The sequence below is a fragment of the Aquarana catesbeiana genome, linkage group LG07 (genome assembly GCF_042186555.1).
Source record: "Aquarana catesbeiana isolate 2022-GZ linkage group LG07, ASM4218655v1, whole genome shotgun sequence".
Lineage (NCBI taxonomy): Eukaryota > Metazoa > Chordata > Amphibia > Anura > Ranidae > Aquarana > Aquarana catesbeiana.
In genome coordinates, this window is record NC_133330.1 from 12,946,856 (window position 1) to 12,963,932 (window position 17,077).

A 17,077-nucleotide genomic window follows, 5' to 3' on the forward strand; every position below is an offset into this window, starting at 1 on the left:
CATATATCCCCACTTATCCCCAATGTCCCTCTTCCTCGTCTACGCATCCCCAATGTTCCGCTTCTCCCACTTATTCCAAATGTCCCTCATTTCCCCCCACTTAGCACCAATGCCCCCCTCCGCCCCACTTAGCAACAATGTTCACACTCTCCCCCAAGTTAGAAATTAGCACATTGCCCCCCACCCCCATTTAGCACCAATGCCCCATTAACTTAGCACCAATGTCATCCCCTATCCCCTCTCTTTGCACTAATGACCCCTCTCTCCACTTAACATTGCACTCCTATACTGTAAGTTGTAGTTGCTTTTGGTGGGGAAGAGATGATTTGGGAGTGGAAGGAGAGCTCTGTACTGGAAGGGGGGTTGTAAACTGTCCTGTGAGGTATGCATTCCTGATCCCTGCAATCTGTACGTAGCACAATCATGAACTCTGCACTCTGCATGTAGTACAATCTTGATCTTTGCATTTTGTATATAGCACACTCCTGATCTTTGCATTCTGTACGTAGCAAACTCCTGAACTCTTCACTCTGTGCAGAATGCATAAGTGGTATTTAACAATGCCCCATTAAGACTCTCCCACTGTTAGGTGGTGGTTGCGGCATGGTTAAGTTCCTGCACCTATTATCTGAGGAAAATAGCCCTGCATATAGTATGTCTGCAGTCTCTCACTGTATCTCCTGTAGTATGTCTGCAGTCTCTGATCATCTCCTGTATTATGTCTGCAGTCTCTGACCATCTCCTGTACTATGTCTGCAGTCTCTGACCATCTCCTGTATCATGTCTGCAGTCTCTGACCATCTCCTGTAATATGTTTGCAGTCTCTGATCATCTCCTGTATCATGTCTAGCACTAAATATTATGCACAACCCTTAAATCTGGGTTATTATTAGGCAGCCAATCAGAGGCTCAGGCTGTGAGTGGGGAAACCCTTTGTGTTTCGACAGCCACAGCACGTAAGCAGCAGCAGAGCAGTCCCTGAGCCCCCCTTCTTAGGGGCTAAAAGTCCACAGGTTAGGGGGCGCAAATTACTTGCCTTGCCCCGGGTGCTGACAACCCACGCTACGCCACTGTTAGGGGTAGTAGTAAAAACATAGAAAGAGTATTAGTAAAGTAGTAAGTATGTAAGTAAGTAATAAAAGTAGTAGTAGTAGTAAAGAAGGGGTAGTAGTAAAAAAATAGAAAGAGTGATGGTAAAGAAGGGGTAGCAGTAGCAGCACTGTATTGTTTATAGGTAGTAGAACAGTCATGCTACTTTCACACTGAGTCGTTATGCCGTCGGAGGTAAAGCGCTGCAAAAACGATGGTAGAGTATTAGAAAGAGTATTAGTAAAGTAGTAAGTATGTAAGTAAGTAATAAAAGTAGTAGTAGTAGTAAAAAAATAGAAAGAGTGATGGTAAAGAAGGGGTAGCAGTAGCAGCACTGTATTGTTTATAGGTAGTAGAACAGTCATGCTACTTTCACACTGAGTCGTTATGCCGTCGGAGGTAAAGCGCTGCAAAAACGATGGTAAAGCGCCACTTAAAGATACAATATTTTAAGCGGCGCTTTACCGTCATTTTTGCGGTGCTACTTGGCTGCTAGCGGGTGCTTTTAACTCCGCTTGCAGTCAAAAAAGGGTTAAAATTGCCCACAAAGCTGCAGCTGTGCTTTACCAGCGGTACGTCAGCGCTGCCCATTGATTTCAATGGGCAGGGGCGCCATAGGAGCAGTATATACTGCTGCGCAGTACAGGGAGGACACTATCCGACGTGGGACCTTTCTCAGCAGAACACCAGTGATTAGATACAGGAATAGACCAATGTGTGTTGGGGATGGGATACAGGAAGAGACCAATGTGTGTGCTGGGGATGGGATACAGGAAGAGACCAATGTGTGTGCTGGGGATGGGATACAGGAATAACGGAAAATTGAATACTCACCTTTCTGTAATTTTCCTCTCCTGGTGCCTAACCATTGCAGCATACCAATGGTTGCTCCGCTCCTGTACAACCCTCAGGACCACTTAAACTCTATAAAAAAAAAGCTGTCCCCCCTCAGGTATTCTTTTAACTAGTCTTCAGAACCTTAAGGATTATGGAAGGGAGGGTGTATGCTGCCATGGATAGGCACCAGGAAAAGGAAATTACGGAAAGGTGAGTATTCAATTTTACGTTTACTTGGTGCCTCCATGGCAGCATACCAATGGTAAATAACTCGCTTACAGGGAGGGTACTGCAATAAGAATTTTAATGAGATTACAGAACTGATAGTTGTAAGGTCTTTTTCCCAAAATCTTGGGAAGTAAGGACCACTGGATCTAAGCTATAGTGCGTCATGAAGGTGTTGAAGGAAGACGAACTAGCCGCCCGGCAAATTGTCTCAGGGGAGACCTGCGCTGAAGCTGCCCAAGAAGTGGCCATTCCCTGCGTTGAGTGCGCATTGACCACATCTGGGAGTGGAAGACCACTAGCCCGGTATGCCTTTTGGATTAGCCTCATGATCCTGCTAGCGACGGTCATCTTGGATGCTGCCATTCCTTTTTTAGCTCCCTTTGTAATCATGAATAAACGTTGATCCTTGCGGAACTGCTGTGTCAGCTCTAAATAGCACCTCAGGGATCTAGCTACATCCAATTCCTGCAGCTTTGAAGAGGTTGGATCCTCCTCGAAGGCTGGAAGAACTCATTCCTGGTTGAGATGGTAGATTAAAGGTACCTTGGGAAAGAACTGGTGAATGGGCTGCAAAAAACCCTGTCTGGGAAAAAGGTGATGTATGGCGATCAGGAAGGCTGCTTTCAGGGTAATATCTTCCAAAGTGCATCTTTTCATGGGTGCAAAGGGAGGGTTTGTTAGGGCATTAAGCACAACAGTCAAACCCCATTTTGGGTATAGCGATTTCCTGGGAGGTCACAATCTTAAGACTGCTTTTAAGAAGCGCTCTATGAGAGTGTTCAATGCCCACCGTGTGTCTGTTAGAGCTGACAAGGCTGACACTTGGACTTTTAGCGTGTTAAGAACCAAACCTAAGTCAAATCCTGTAAAAAGTGTAGTACATTCTGGATCCCGGGTTCCAGTGGATGGAAATGGTTGACCTCTGCTAGTTCCATACATTTTCTCCATATCCTGTAGTAGGTGGAATAGGTGGATGATTTCCTTCCTTGTAATAATGTTTGGATAACACTATGCGAACATCCTAATTCACCCAACCTCTTCTGCTCAACTTCCAGGCCCTCAAGTCTAGGATCTCCGGATGTGGATGAAAGAAATCGTCCTGAGACAGGAGGTTGTCCATGAATGGAAGGGGTAGTGGGTTGCACAGAGCCAGCTTGACTAGGAGCGTGAACCACGGTCTCTTTGGCCAGTATGGAATGACTGTTTTCCATCTGAAGCAGTATGGACTTGCCTCTGAGAAAAGTGGCTAGATGTAATATTACCATCCATGCTGCTCTTTGTTCCAAGATGTTCGATACCACGCCTTCCGTAATGAATTGTCATCTTCCTTGTACCAACTGGTTCTTGTTGGTTCTTGTGCCCCCCCAACCCAGCCGACTTGCGTCTGATGTAAGAATGGTCCACGAGATGGGCCCAAGGGAGCAGTGGACCAGTAGGTTGGATGGTTTCATCCACCACCAGATCCTGGACTTCATTGTAAGAGTGATCGGTATCATTGGCCCTAGGTCTTTCTTCTTCCACTGTGCTAGGAAACCTAATTGGAACCCTCGTAGATGCCACCTGGCCCATTTTACCATTGGTATGCGTGATGAAAGGGATCCCAGGAGACTAAGACAGTCTGATGCTGACATGGATAATGAGGGAACAACTCTTTTTTTATAGAGTTTAAGTGGTCCTGTGGGTTGGACGAGGGTGGAGCAACTATTGGTATGCTGCCATGGAGGCACCAGGAAAGACCAATGTGTGTGCTGGGGATGGGATACAGGGGAGGGACCAATGTGGGTTCTGGGGATGGGATACAGGGGAGGGACCAATGTGGGTTCTGGGGATGGGATACAGGAAGAGACCATTGTGTGCTGGATGGGATACAGGGGATGTACCAATGTGGGTTCTGGGGATGGGATACAGGGGAGGTACCAATGTGGGTTCTGGGGATGGGATACAGGGGAGGGGACAATGTGGGTGCTGGGGATTAGATACAGGAAGAGAACAATGTGTGTGCTGGGTATGGGATACAGGAAGAGACCAATGTGGGTTCTGGGGATGGGATACAGGGGAGGGACCAGAGGGACCAATGTGGGTGCTGTTGATTAGATACAGGAAGAGACCAATGTGTGTGTTGGGGATGGGATACAGGAAGGGACCAATGTGTGTGCTAGGGAGAAATACAGGGGGATACCAATGTGTGAGATTGGGGGATACAGGAATAGATATTACTGCTGATGTATGCTCTGTTCATCTGTGGGGGGCAGAATTCCTCAGACACTAAAAGTGAGAAGGTCTAATTCTATATGGGGTAGAATAAGAAAAACAACTGACCCAGAATAATTGTATTCTCATTTACCTCAAGTCAATCATAGTAGATGGGACCCCTGGCAAGGACACATATGAATTGGAGCCATGGCTGGGACAGTGGCAGATGAGGTCCTTATCAGGACAGGCGTGTATTGTGGCCCCTGGAAGGGGGAGGTTTTTTTTTCATCAGTACCGAAACAGGCATAAAAATGTATTACATTGCAGATATGGTTTGTACATGGTAATTTGCAGATAACAGACAAACAGTATTATTGGAAATAACAACCAAGAAAGGTATAACATTCCTATTGGTATACACGCATCAAATGTTAAGCCCGGACCCCTTTGACATGAAGCCCTGTCCCCCTAGGATTCACTGACTAATGCCAGATCCTCAGTGCACAGTCAAGCCTTTGGCATGTTTGTGGTAGGGTTAGGATAATGGAAAGGCTGCTGTATGACATACCAGCTACATTTTGCAACCTTTTTGCCCCAGAGAAACCCTTGGAAAATATTCAGGTCTTGTGGAACCCCTGCTAAAACCAATTCATTGGTAGTCAGTGGAATAAAATGCCCCTTACATTGGTGGCCAGTGGTAAGAATGCCCCACTTACAGTGGTGGTCAAAATTCCACTCTTACAGGCAGCAAAAAAGATCATTGGTGTCATGAATCTGGCCACACCAAGTCGTGTTGGGCCCCAAAATAAGCAGGAACCATTAAATGGGAGGTTAATCAGCCACAGCTCAAGGAACCCCTAGAAACCTCTGAAGGAACCTTGGGTGATAATGCCTGCCATACCAGCACTGCAAACTGGCCAACAGCTATGAATCTCCTGAGGGCTCCAGTCATTATTCTAGGTGACAAGATACACCATCCTCAGAGGCCCTGTCACTTAAATATTGCAGCACAGAAGCACATCCTTCCATTTTTCCTTTCCATTAACAATTTTCTGCAACACATAAAGAATACATAAGATAAGTTACATACACATATCATCTTATGGAAAGATTTTTGCTGAAAAAAACGGTATGGTGGTGAAGTCTTTGTCTCTATGGCCAACAACACTCATTGACTTTTTATAGCCCAGCAAGCTGACACTGTGCCACCTCTCTTCATACAGGTTTCCTTCACGTTTGAGCAAAACATGATCAACATAAGATTGCCTACCGGAAATCCTTTCTCCTTTTCAGTCCGCTTTCCCATAATGGGGATCCCATACTTGGTCATGATAAACCTCCATCTCAAGTCCGTCATAGTAAACTGAAGAATCCCGCAACAGAGGAGCCGCCTGTCCCACGTGTCCATACCCAGGCTCTGTGGAATGACCATAGTGGACTAAGAGGAGAAGATTATTTCATCCTCCATTGTAACCCCCCCTCCAATCTGCATCCTTGCTGCTCATGTAGACATATATTGTGCTTTGCTCGGTTCATTTACTAGAAATGAATTTCATCCACATTTCAAATAAAATCCAATGAGTTCAATTGTGTCTGATCGAACCAATCATTTTATTATTTAGTGCTAATGACTTTGTATTGATTGCTGAAGTTAATAGCAAATCACTGCCTGTTGCATAGCGCCCTCCTGCTGGAGGTTTGTTGCATTACTTATAAATGGCACACAGTAACTAACAGAGGGTGTTAATGCATCATTTTCTGTCTGATTTCTTGTATTTCCAATAAAACAATAAAAATATTTCTTATCTTTTATATTTTTAAGACTTTTCTGGCTCCAGACTGAAAGCTGTATACAGATATTTATTCCAAGCTTTAACCATAAACTTTCAAAAATTACATAACAATTATATGCAGAAAAATAAAATGTCACAAGGTCCAAATGTATGTAAATTACATACAGAAAAAGAGCAGCTGCAGTGGATTTGCCCAGTATAGGCAGTGGTAGGGTATGGATAGTAGTTGTGGCAGTGAATGTAATAATACCTAAGAATGGGCAGGGGCAATGCTGGGGGTAGGAGTTACTGGAGCAGCTTTAGTCTCAGTGTAAGGATAGTAGATTAGACGCAGGGGTCTCCAAACTTTCGAAACAAAGGGCCAGTTTACGGTACTTCAGACATTAGGTGGGCCAGACTGTGATCACTGGGCGTAGAACAGGTCGTGATGTCCGTGAAAAAAAACAATGACCTTTCTTTAGTGTCAGTGGAAGTAATTGTGCCCCATTGTTGATGTCATTGGGAGGAATAGTGCCCCATCATTGGTGTCAAAGGGAGAAATTGGGCCCCATCGTTGGTGTCATTGGGAGGGATCACGCCCCACTGTTAGTATCAGTGGATGAAATAGTGCCCCAAGGGCCGGATAATTGCAAGGAAAGGGTCGCATCTGGCTCCCGGGCCGCAGTTTGGAGACCACTGGATTAGAGGGTAATAGATTAGGGGTAGTAGTAAAAACATAGAAAGAGTAGTAGTAAAGTAGTAAGTATGTAAGTAAGTAATAAAAGTAGTAGTAGTAGTAAAAAAATAGAAAGAGTGATGATAAAGAAGGGGTAGCAGTAGCAGCACTGTATTGTTTATAGGTAGTAGAACAGTCAGGCTACTTTCATACTGAGTCGTTATGCCGTTGGAGGAAAAGCGCTGCAAAAACGACGGTAAAGCGCCACTTAAAGATGCAATATTTTAAGCGGCGCTTTACCGTCATTTTTGCGGTGCTATTCGGCCGCTAGAGGGCGCTTTTAACTCCACTTGCAGTCAAAAAAGGGTTAAAATTGCCCACAAAGCTGCAGCGGCGCTTTACCGGTGGTACTGCGCCGCTGCCCATTGATTTCAATGGGCAGAGGCGCCGTAGGAGCGGTATATACCACTGCGTAGTACAGGGAGGACACTATCCGACGTGGGACCTTTGTCGGCAGAACACCAGTGATTAGATACAGGAAGAGACCGATGTGTGTGCTGGGGATGGGATAAAGGAAGAGATCAATGTGTGTGCTGGGGATGGGATACAGGAATAGACCAATGTGTGTGCTGGGAATGGGATACAGGAAGAGATCAATGTGTGTGCTGGGGATGGGATACAGGAAGAGACCAATGTGTGTGCTGGGGATGGGATACAGGAAGAGACCAATGTGTGTGCTGGGGATGGGATACATGAATAACGGAAAATTGAATACTCACCTTTCCGTAATTTTCCTTTCCTGGGGCCTACCCATTGCAGCATACCAATGGTTGCTCTGCCCTTGTCCAACCCTCAGGACCACTTAAACTCTATAAAAAAAGAGCTGTTCCCCCCTCAGGTATTCTTTGAACTAGTCTTCAGAACCTTAAGGATTATGGAAGGGAGGGTATATGCTGCCATGGGTAGGCACCAGGAAAGGAAAATTACAGAAAGGTGAGTATTCAATTTTACATTTACCTGGTGCCTCCATGGCAGCATACCAATGGTAAATAACTCGCTTATAGGGAGGGTACTGCCATAAGAATTTTAATGAGAATATAGAACTGATAGTTGTAAGGTCTTTTTCCCAAAATCTTGGGAAGTAAGGACCACTGGATCTAAGCACCACCACCAGAGGCTGGACTTCATTGTAACAGTGATCAGTATCATTGGCCCTAGGTCTTTCTTCCTCCACTGTGCTAGGAAACCTAATTGGAACCCTCGTAGATGCCACCTGGCCCATTTTACTATTGGTATGCGCAATGAAAAGGATCCCAGGAGACTCAGACAGTCTGATGCTGACATAGCTCAAGAGGGAACAGCTCTTTTTTTATAGAGTTTAAGTGGTCCTGTGGGTTGGACGAGGGCGGAGCAACCATTGGTATGCTGCCATGGAGGCACCAGGAAAGACCGATGTGTGTGCTGGGGATGGGATACAGGGGAGGGACCAATGTGGGTTCTGGGGATGGGATACAGGAAAAGACCAATGTGTGCTGAGAATGGGATATAGGGGAGATACCAATGTGGGTTCTGGGGATGGGATACAGGGGAGGTACCAATATGGGTTCTGGGGATGGGATACAGGGGAGGGACCAATGTGGGTGCTGGGGATTAGATACAGGAAGAGACCAATGTGTGTGCTAGGGAGAAATACAGGGGGATACCAATGTGTGAGATTGGGGGATACAGAGAATAGATATTACTGCTGATGAATGCTCTGTTTATCTGTGGGGGGCAGAATTCCTCAGACACTAAAAGTGAGAAGGTCTAATTCTATATGGGGTAGAATAAGAGACAACTGACCCAGAATAATCGTATTCTCATTTACCTCAAGTCAATCATTGTAGATGTGACCCCTAGAAAGGACACATATGAATTGGAGCCATGGCTGGGACAGTGGCAGATGAGGTCCTTATCAGGACAGGCGTGTATTGTGGCCCCTGGAAGGGGAGATTTTTTTTTTCATCAGTACTGAAACAGGCATAAAAATGTATTACATTGCAGATATGGTTTGTACATGGTGATCTGCAGATAACAGACAAACAGTATTATTGGAAATAACAACCAAGGGAGGTATAACATTCCTATTGGTATACACGCATCAAATGTTAAGCCCGGACCCCTTTGACATGAAACCCTGTCCCCCTAGGATTCACTGTCTAATGCTAGATCCTCAGTGCACAGTCAAGCCTTTGGCATGTTTGTGGTAGGGGTAGGATAATGGAAAGGCTGCTGTATGACATGCCAGCTACATTTCTCAACCTTTTTGCCCCAGAGAAACCCTTGAAAAATATTCAGGTCTTGTGGAACCCCTGCTAAAACCAATTCATTGATAGTCAGTGGAATAAAATGCCCCTTTACCTTGGTGGCCAGTGGTAAGAATGTCCCACTTACAGTGGTGGTCAAAATTCCACTCTAACAGGCAGCAAAAAAGATCATTGGTGTCATGAATCTGGCCCCACCAAGTGGTGTTGGGCCCCAAAATAAGCAGGAACCATTAAATGGGAGGTTAATCAGCCACAGCTCAAGGAACCCCTAGAAACCTCTGAAGGAACCTTGGGTGATAATGCCTGCCATACCAGCACTGCAAACTGGCCAACAGCTATGAATCTCCTGAAGGCTTCAGTCATTATTCTAGGTGACAGATACACCATCCTCAGAGGCCCTGTCACTTAAACATTACAGCACAGAAGCACATCCTTCCATTTTTACTTTCCATTAACGATTTTCTGCAACACATAAATAAAGAATACATAAAAAAAGCTACATACACATATCATCTTATGGAAAGATTTTTACTGAAAAGTGAAGTCTTTGTCTCTACGGCCAACACTCATTGACTTTTTATAGCCCAGCAAGCTGACACTGTGCTGCCTCTTTTCTTACAGGTTTCCTTCACGTTTGAACAAGATAAGATCACCGTACAATTACCTACCGGAAATCCTTTCTCCTTTCCGGTCTGCTTTCCCGTAATGGGGATCCCATACTTGGCCGTGATAAACCTCCATCTCAAGTCCATCATAGTAAACTGAAGAATCCCACAACAGAGGAGCCGCCTGTCCCACGTGTCCATATCCAGGCTCTGTGAAATGGCCATAGTGGACTAAGAGGAGAAGATTCTTTAATCCTCCTTTGTAACCCCCCCTCCAATCCGCATCCTTGCTGCTCATGTATACATACATTGTGCTTTGCTCAGTTCATTTACTAGAAATGAATTTCATCCACATTTCAAATAAAATCCAATGAGTTCAATTGTGTCTGATCAAACCAATCATTTTATTATTTAGTGCTAATGACTTTGTATTAATTGCATAGCTCACCCCTGCTGGAGGTTTGTTGCATTACTTATAAATGGCACACAGTAACTAACAGAGGGTGTTAATGCTTCATTTTCTGTCTGATTTCTTGTATTTCCAGTAAAACAATAAAAATATTTCTGATCTTTTATATTTTTAAGACTTTTCTGCCTCCAGACTGAAAGCTGTATACAGATATTTATTCCAAGCTTTAACCATAAACTTTCAAAAATTACATAACAATTACATAACAATTACATGCAGAAAAATAAAATGTCACAAGGTCCAACTGTATGTAAATTACATACAGAAAAAGAGCAGCTGCAGTGGATTTGCCCGGTATAGGCAGTGGTAGGGTATGGGTAGTAGTTGTGGCAGTGAATGTAGTAGTACCCCAGAATGAGCGGCGGCAATGCTGGGGGTAGGAGTTACTGGAGCAGCTTTAGTCTCAGTGTAAGGATAGTAGATTAGAGGCAGGGGTCTCCAAACTTTTGAAACAAAGGACCAGTTTACGGTACTTCAGACATTAGGTGGGCCAGACTGTGATCACTGGGCGTAGAACAGGTCCCGATGTCAGTGAAAAAAACCAATGCCCTTTCTTTAGTGTCAGTGGAAGTAATTGTGCCCCCTTTGTTGATGTCATTGGGAGGAATAGTGCCCCATCATTGGTGTCATAGGGAGAAATTGGGCCCCATCGTTGGTGTCATTGGGAGGGATCATGCCCCACTGTTAGTATCAGTGGATGAAATAGTGCCCCAAGGGCCGGATAATTGCAAGGAAAGGGCCGCATCTGGCCCCGGGGCCACAGTTTGGAGACCACTGGATTAGAGGGTAATAGATTAGGGGTAGTAGTAAAAACATAGAAAGAGTAGTAGTAAAGTAGTAAGCATGTAAGTAAGTAATAAAAGTAGTAGTAGTAGTAAAAAAATAGAAAGAATGATGGTAAAGATGGGGTAGCAGTAGCAGCACTGTATTGTTTATAGGTAGTAGAACAGTCAGGCTACTTTCATACTGAGTCGTTATGCCGTCGGAGGTAAAGCGCTGCAAAAACGACGGTAAAGCGCCACTTAAAGATGCAATATTTTAAGTGGTGCTTTACCGTCATTTTTGCAGTGCTACTCGGCCACTAGCGGGCGCTTTTAACTCTGCTTGCAGTCAAAAAAGGGTTAAAATTGCCCACAAAGCTGCAGCGGCGCTTTACCGGTGGTACGGCGCCGCTGCCCATTGATTTCAATGGGCAGGGGCACCGTAGGAGCGGTATATACCGCTGCGCAGTACAGGGAGGACACTAACCGACGTGGGACCTTTCTCGGCAGAACACCAGTGATTAGATACAGGAAGAGACCAATATGTGTGCTGGGGATGGGATACAGGAAGAGACCAATTTGTGTGCTGGGGATGGGATACAGGAAGAGACCAATGTGTGTGCTGGGGATGGGATACAGGAAGAGACCAATGTGTGTGCTGGGGATGGGATACAGGAATAGACCAATGTGTGTGCTGGGGATGGGATACAGGAAGAGATCAATGTGTGTGCTGGGGATGGGATACAGGAAGAGACCAATGTGTGTGCTGGGGATGGGATACATGAATAACGGAAAATTGAATACTCACCTTTCCATAATTTTCCTTTCCTGGTGCCTACCCATTGCAGCATACCAATGGTTGCTCCGCCCTTGTCCAACCCTCAGGACCACTTAAACTCTATAAAAAAAGAGCTGTTCCCCCCTCAGGTATTCTTTGAACTAGTCTTCAGAACCTTAAGGATTATGGAAGGGAGGGTGTATGCTGCCATGGGTAGGCACCAGGAAAGGAAAATTACAGAAAGGTGAGTATTCAATTTTACGTTTACCTGGTGCCTCCATGGCAGCATACCAATGGTAAATAACTCGCTTATAGGGAGGGTACTGCCATAAGAATTTTAATGAGAATACAGAACTGATAGTTGTAAGGTCTTTTTCCCAAAATCTTGGGAAGTAAGGACCACTGGATCTAAGCTATAGTGCATCATGAAGGTGTTGAAGGAAGACGAACTAGCCACCCAGCAAATTGTCTCAGGGGAGACCCGCGCCGAAGCTGCCCAAGAAGAGGCCATTCCCTGCGTTGAGTGCGCATTGACCGCATCTGGGACTGGAAGACCACTAGCCTGGTATGCCTTTTGGATTAGCCTCATGATCCTGCTAGCCATGGTCATCTTGGATGCTGCCATTCCTTTTTTAGCACCCTTTGTAATAATGAATAAACGTTGATCCTTGCGGAACTGCTGTGTCAGCTCTAAATAGCAACTCAGGGATCTAGCTACATCCAATTCCTGCAGCTTTGAAGAGGTTGGATCCTCCTCGAAGGCTGGAAGAACCAATTCCTTGTTGAGATGGTAGACTGAAGGTACCTTGGGAACGAACTGGTGAATGGGCTGCAAAAACACCCTGTCTGGGAAAAAGGTGATTTATGGCGATCAGGAAGGTTGTTTTCAGGGTAATATCTTCCAAAGTGCATCTTTTCATGGGTGCAAAGGGAGGGTTTGTTAGGGCATTAAGCACAACAGTCAAATCCCATTTTGGGTATAACGATTTCCTGGGAGGTCACAATCTTAAGACTGCTTTTAAGAAGCGCTCTATGAGAGTGTTCAATGCCCACCGCATGTCTGTTAGAGCTGACAAGGCTGACACTTGGACTTTTAGCGTGTTAAGAACCAAACCTAAGTCCAATCCATTCTGTAAAAAGAGTAGTACATTCTGGACCCTGGGTTCCAGTGGATGGAAATGGTTGACCTCTGCTAGTTCCATACATTTTCTCCATACCCTGTAGTAGGTGGAATTGGTGGATGATTTCCTTCCTTGTAATAATGTTTGGATAACACTATGCGAACATCCTAATTCACCCAACCTCTTCCGCTCAACTTCCAGGCACTCAAGTCTAGGATCTCTGGATGTGGATGAAAGAAATCGTCCTGAGAAGGGAGGTTGTCCACAAATGGAAGGGGTAGTGGGTTGCACAGAGCCAGCTTGACTAGGAGCGTGAAACACGGTCTCTTTGGCCAGTATGGAATAACTGTTGTCCATCTGAATCAGTATGGACTTGCCTCTGAGAAAAGTGGGTAGATGTAATATTACCATCAATGCTGCTCTTAGTTCCAAGATGTTCGATACCACGCCTTCCGTAATGAATTGTCATCTTCCATGTACTAACTGGTTCTTGTAGTGTGCCCCCCCAACCCAGCAGACTTGCGTTTGACGTAAGAATGATCCACGAGATGGGCCCAAGGGAGCAGTGGACCAGTAGGTTGGATGGTCTCGTCCACCACCAGAGGCTGGACTTCATTGTAAGAGTGACCAGTATCATTGGTCCTAGGTATTTCTTCCTCCACTGTGCTAGTAAACCTAATTGGAACCCTCGTAGATGCCACCTGGCCCATTTTACCAGTGGTATGCGTGATGAAAGGGATCCCAGGAGACTCAGACTGTCTGATGCTGACATGGATCAAGAGGGAACAGCTCTTTTTTTATAGAGTTTAAGTGGTTCTGTGGGTTGGACGAGGGCGGAGCAACCATTGGTATGCTGTCATGGAGGCACCAGGAAAGACCAATGTGTGTGGTGGGGATGGGATACAGGGGAGGTACCAATGTGGGTTGTGGGGATGGGATACAGGGGAGGGACCAATGTGGGTTCTGGGGATGGAATACAGGAATAGACCATTGTGTGCTGTGAATGGGATACAGGGGAGGTACCAATGTGGGTTCTGGGGATGGGATACAGGGGAGGGATCAATGTGGGTGCTGGGGATTAGATACAGGAAGAGAACAATGTGTGTGCTGGGTATGGGATACAGGAAGAGGCCAATGCGGGTTCTGGGGATGGGATACAGGGGAGGGACCAATGTGGGTGCTGGGGATTAGATACAGGAAGAGACCAATGTGTGTGCTGGGGATGGAATACAGGAAGAGACCAATGTGTGTGTTAGGGAGAAATACAGGGGGATACCAATGTGTGAGATTGGGAAATACGGGGAATAGATATTACTGCTGATGAATGCTCTGCTCATCTGTGGGGGGCAGAATTCCTCAGACACTAAAAGTGAGAAGGTCTAATTCTATATGGGGTAGAATAAGAAACAACTGACCCAGAATAATTGTATTCTCATTTACCTCAAGTCAATCATAGTAGATGGGACCCCTGGCAAGGACACATATGAATTGGAGCCATGGCTGGAACAGTGGCAGATGAGGTTCTCATCAGGACAGGCGTGTATTGTGGCCCCTGGAAGGGGGAGATTTTTTTTTTCATCAGTAATGAAACAGGCATAAAAATGTATTACATTGCAGATATGGTTTGTACATGGTGATCTGCAGATAACAGACAAACAGTATTATTGGAAATAACAACCAAGGGAGGTATAACATTCCTATTGGTATACACGCATCAAATGTTAAGCCCGGACCCCTTTGACATGAAGCCCTGTCCCCCTAGGATTCACTGACTAATGCCAGATCCTCAGTGCACAGTCAAGCCTTTGGCATGTTTGTGGTAGGGATAGGATAATGGAAAGGCTACTGTATGACATGCCAGCTACATTTCTCAACCTTTTTGCCCCAGTGAAACCGTTGAAAAATATTCAGGTCTTGTGGAACCCTTGCTAAAACCAATTCATTGATAGTCAGTGGAATAAAATGCCCCTTACATTGGTGGCCAGTGGTAAGAATGTCCCACTTACAGTGGTGGTCAAAATTTCACTCTTACAGGCAGCAAAAAAGATAATTGGTATCATGAATCTGGCCCCACCAAGTGGTGTTGGGCCCCAAAATAAGCGGGAACCATTAAATGGGAGGTTAATCAGCCACAGCTCAAGGAACCCCTAGAAACCTCTGAAGGAACCTTGGGTGCTAATGCCTGCCATACCAGCACTGCAAACTGGCCAACAGCTATGAATCTCCTGAAGGCTCCAGTCATTGTTCTCGGTGACAGATACACCATCCTCAGAGGCCCTGTCACTTAAATATTGCAGCACAGAAGCACATCCTTCCATTTTTCCTTTCCATTAATAATTTTCTGCAACACATAAAGAATACATAAGATAAGTTACATACACATATCATCTTATGGAAAGATTTTTGCTGAAAAAAACGGTAAGGTGGTGAAGTCTTTGTCTCTATGGCCAACAACACTCATTGACTTTTTATAGCCCAGCAAGCTGACACTGTGCCACCTCTTTTCATACAGGTTTCCTTCACGTTTGAGCAAAACATGATCAACATAAGATTGCCTACCGGAAATCCTTTCTCCTTTTCAGTCCGCTTTCCCATAATGGGGATCCCATACTTGGTCATGATAAACCTCCATCTCAAGTCCGCTCATAGTAAACTGAAGAATCCCGCAACAGAGGAGCCGCCTGTCCCACGTGTCCATACCCAGGCTCTGTGGAATGACCATAGTGGACTAAGAGGAGAAGATTATTTCATCCTCCATTGTAACCCCCCCCTCCAATCTGCATCCTTGCTGCTCATGTAGACATATATTGTGCTTTGCTCAGTTCATTTACTAGAAATGAATTTCATCCACATTTCAAATAAAATCCAATGAGTTCAATTGTGTCTGATCAAACCGCTCATTTTAATATTTAGTGCTAATGACTTTGTATTGATTGCTGAAGTTAATAGCAAATCACTGCCTGTTGCATAGCGCCCTCCTGCTGGAGGTTTGTTGCATTACTTATAAATGGCACACAGTAACTAACAGAGGGTGTTAATGCATCATTTTCTGTCTGATTTCTTGTATTTCCAATAAAACAATAAAAATATTTCTTATCTTTTATATTTTTAAGACTTTTCTGGCTCCAGACTGAAAGCTGTATACAGATATTTATTCCAAGCTTTAACCATAAACTTTCAAAAATTACATAACAATTATATGCAGAAAAATAAAATGTCACAAGGTCCAAATGTATGTAAATTACATACAGAAAAAGAGCAGCTGCAGTGGATTTGCCCAGTATAGGCAGTGGTAGGGTATGGATAGTAGTTGTGGCAGTGAATGTAATAATACCTAAGAATGGGCAGGGGCAATGCTGGGGGTAGGAGTTACTGGAGCAGCTTTAGTCTCAGTGTAAGGATAGTAGATTAGACGCAGGGGTCTCCAAACTTTCGAAACAAAGGGCCAGTTTACGGTACTTCAGACATTAGGTGGGCCAGACTGTGATCACTGGGCGTAGAACAGGTCGTGATGTCCGTGAAAAAAAACAATGCCCTTTCTTTAGTGTCAGTGGAAGTAATTGTGCCCCATTGTTGATGTCATTGGGAGGAATAGTGCCCCATCATTGGTGTCATAGGGAGAAATTGGGCCCCATCGTTGGTGTCATTGGGAGGGATCACGCCCCACTGTTAGTATCAGTGGATGAAATAGTGCCCCAAGGGCCGGATAATTGCAAGGAAAGGGCCGCATCTGGCCCCCAGGCCGCAGTTTGGAGACCACTGGATTAGAGGGTAATAGATTAGGGGTAGTAGTAAAAACATAGAAAGAGTAGTAGTAAAGTAGTAAGTATGTAAGTAAGTAATAAAAGTAGTAGTAGTAGTAAAGAGGGGGTAGTAGTAAAAAAATAGAAAGAGTGATGATAAAGAAGGGGTAGCAGTAGCAGCACTGTATTGTTTATAGGTAGTAGAACAGTCAGGCTACTTTCATACTGAGTCGTTATGCCGTTGGAGGAAAAGCGCTGCAAAAACGACGGTAAAGCGCCACTTAAGGATGCAATATTTTAAGCGGCGCTTTACCGTCATTTTTGCGGTGCTATTCGGCCGCTAGAGGGCGCTTTTAACTCCACTTGCAGTCAAAAAAGGGTTAAAATTGCCCACAAAGCTGCAGCGGCGCTTTACCGGTGGTACTGCGCCGCTGCCCATTGATTTCAATGGGCAGGGGCGCCGTAGGAGCGGTATATACCACTGCGTAGTACAGGGAGG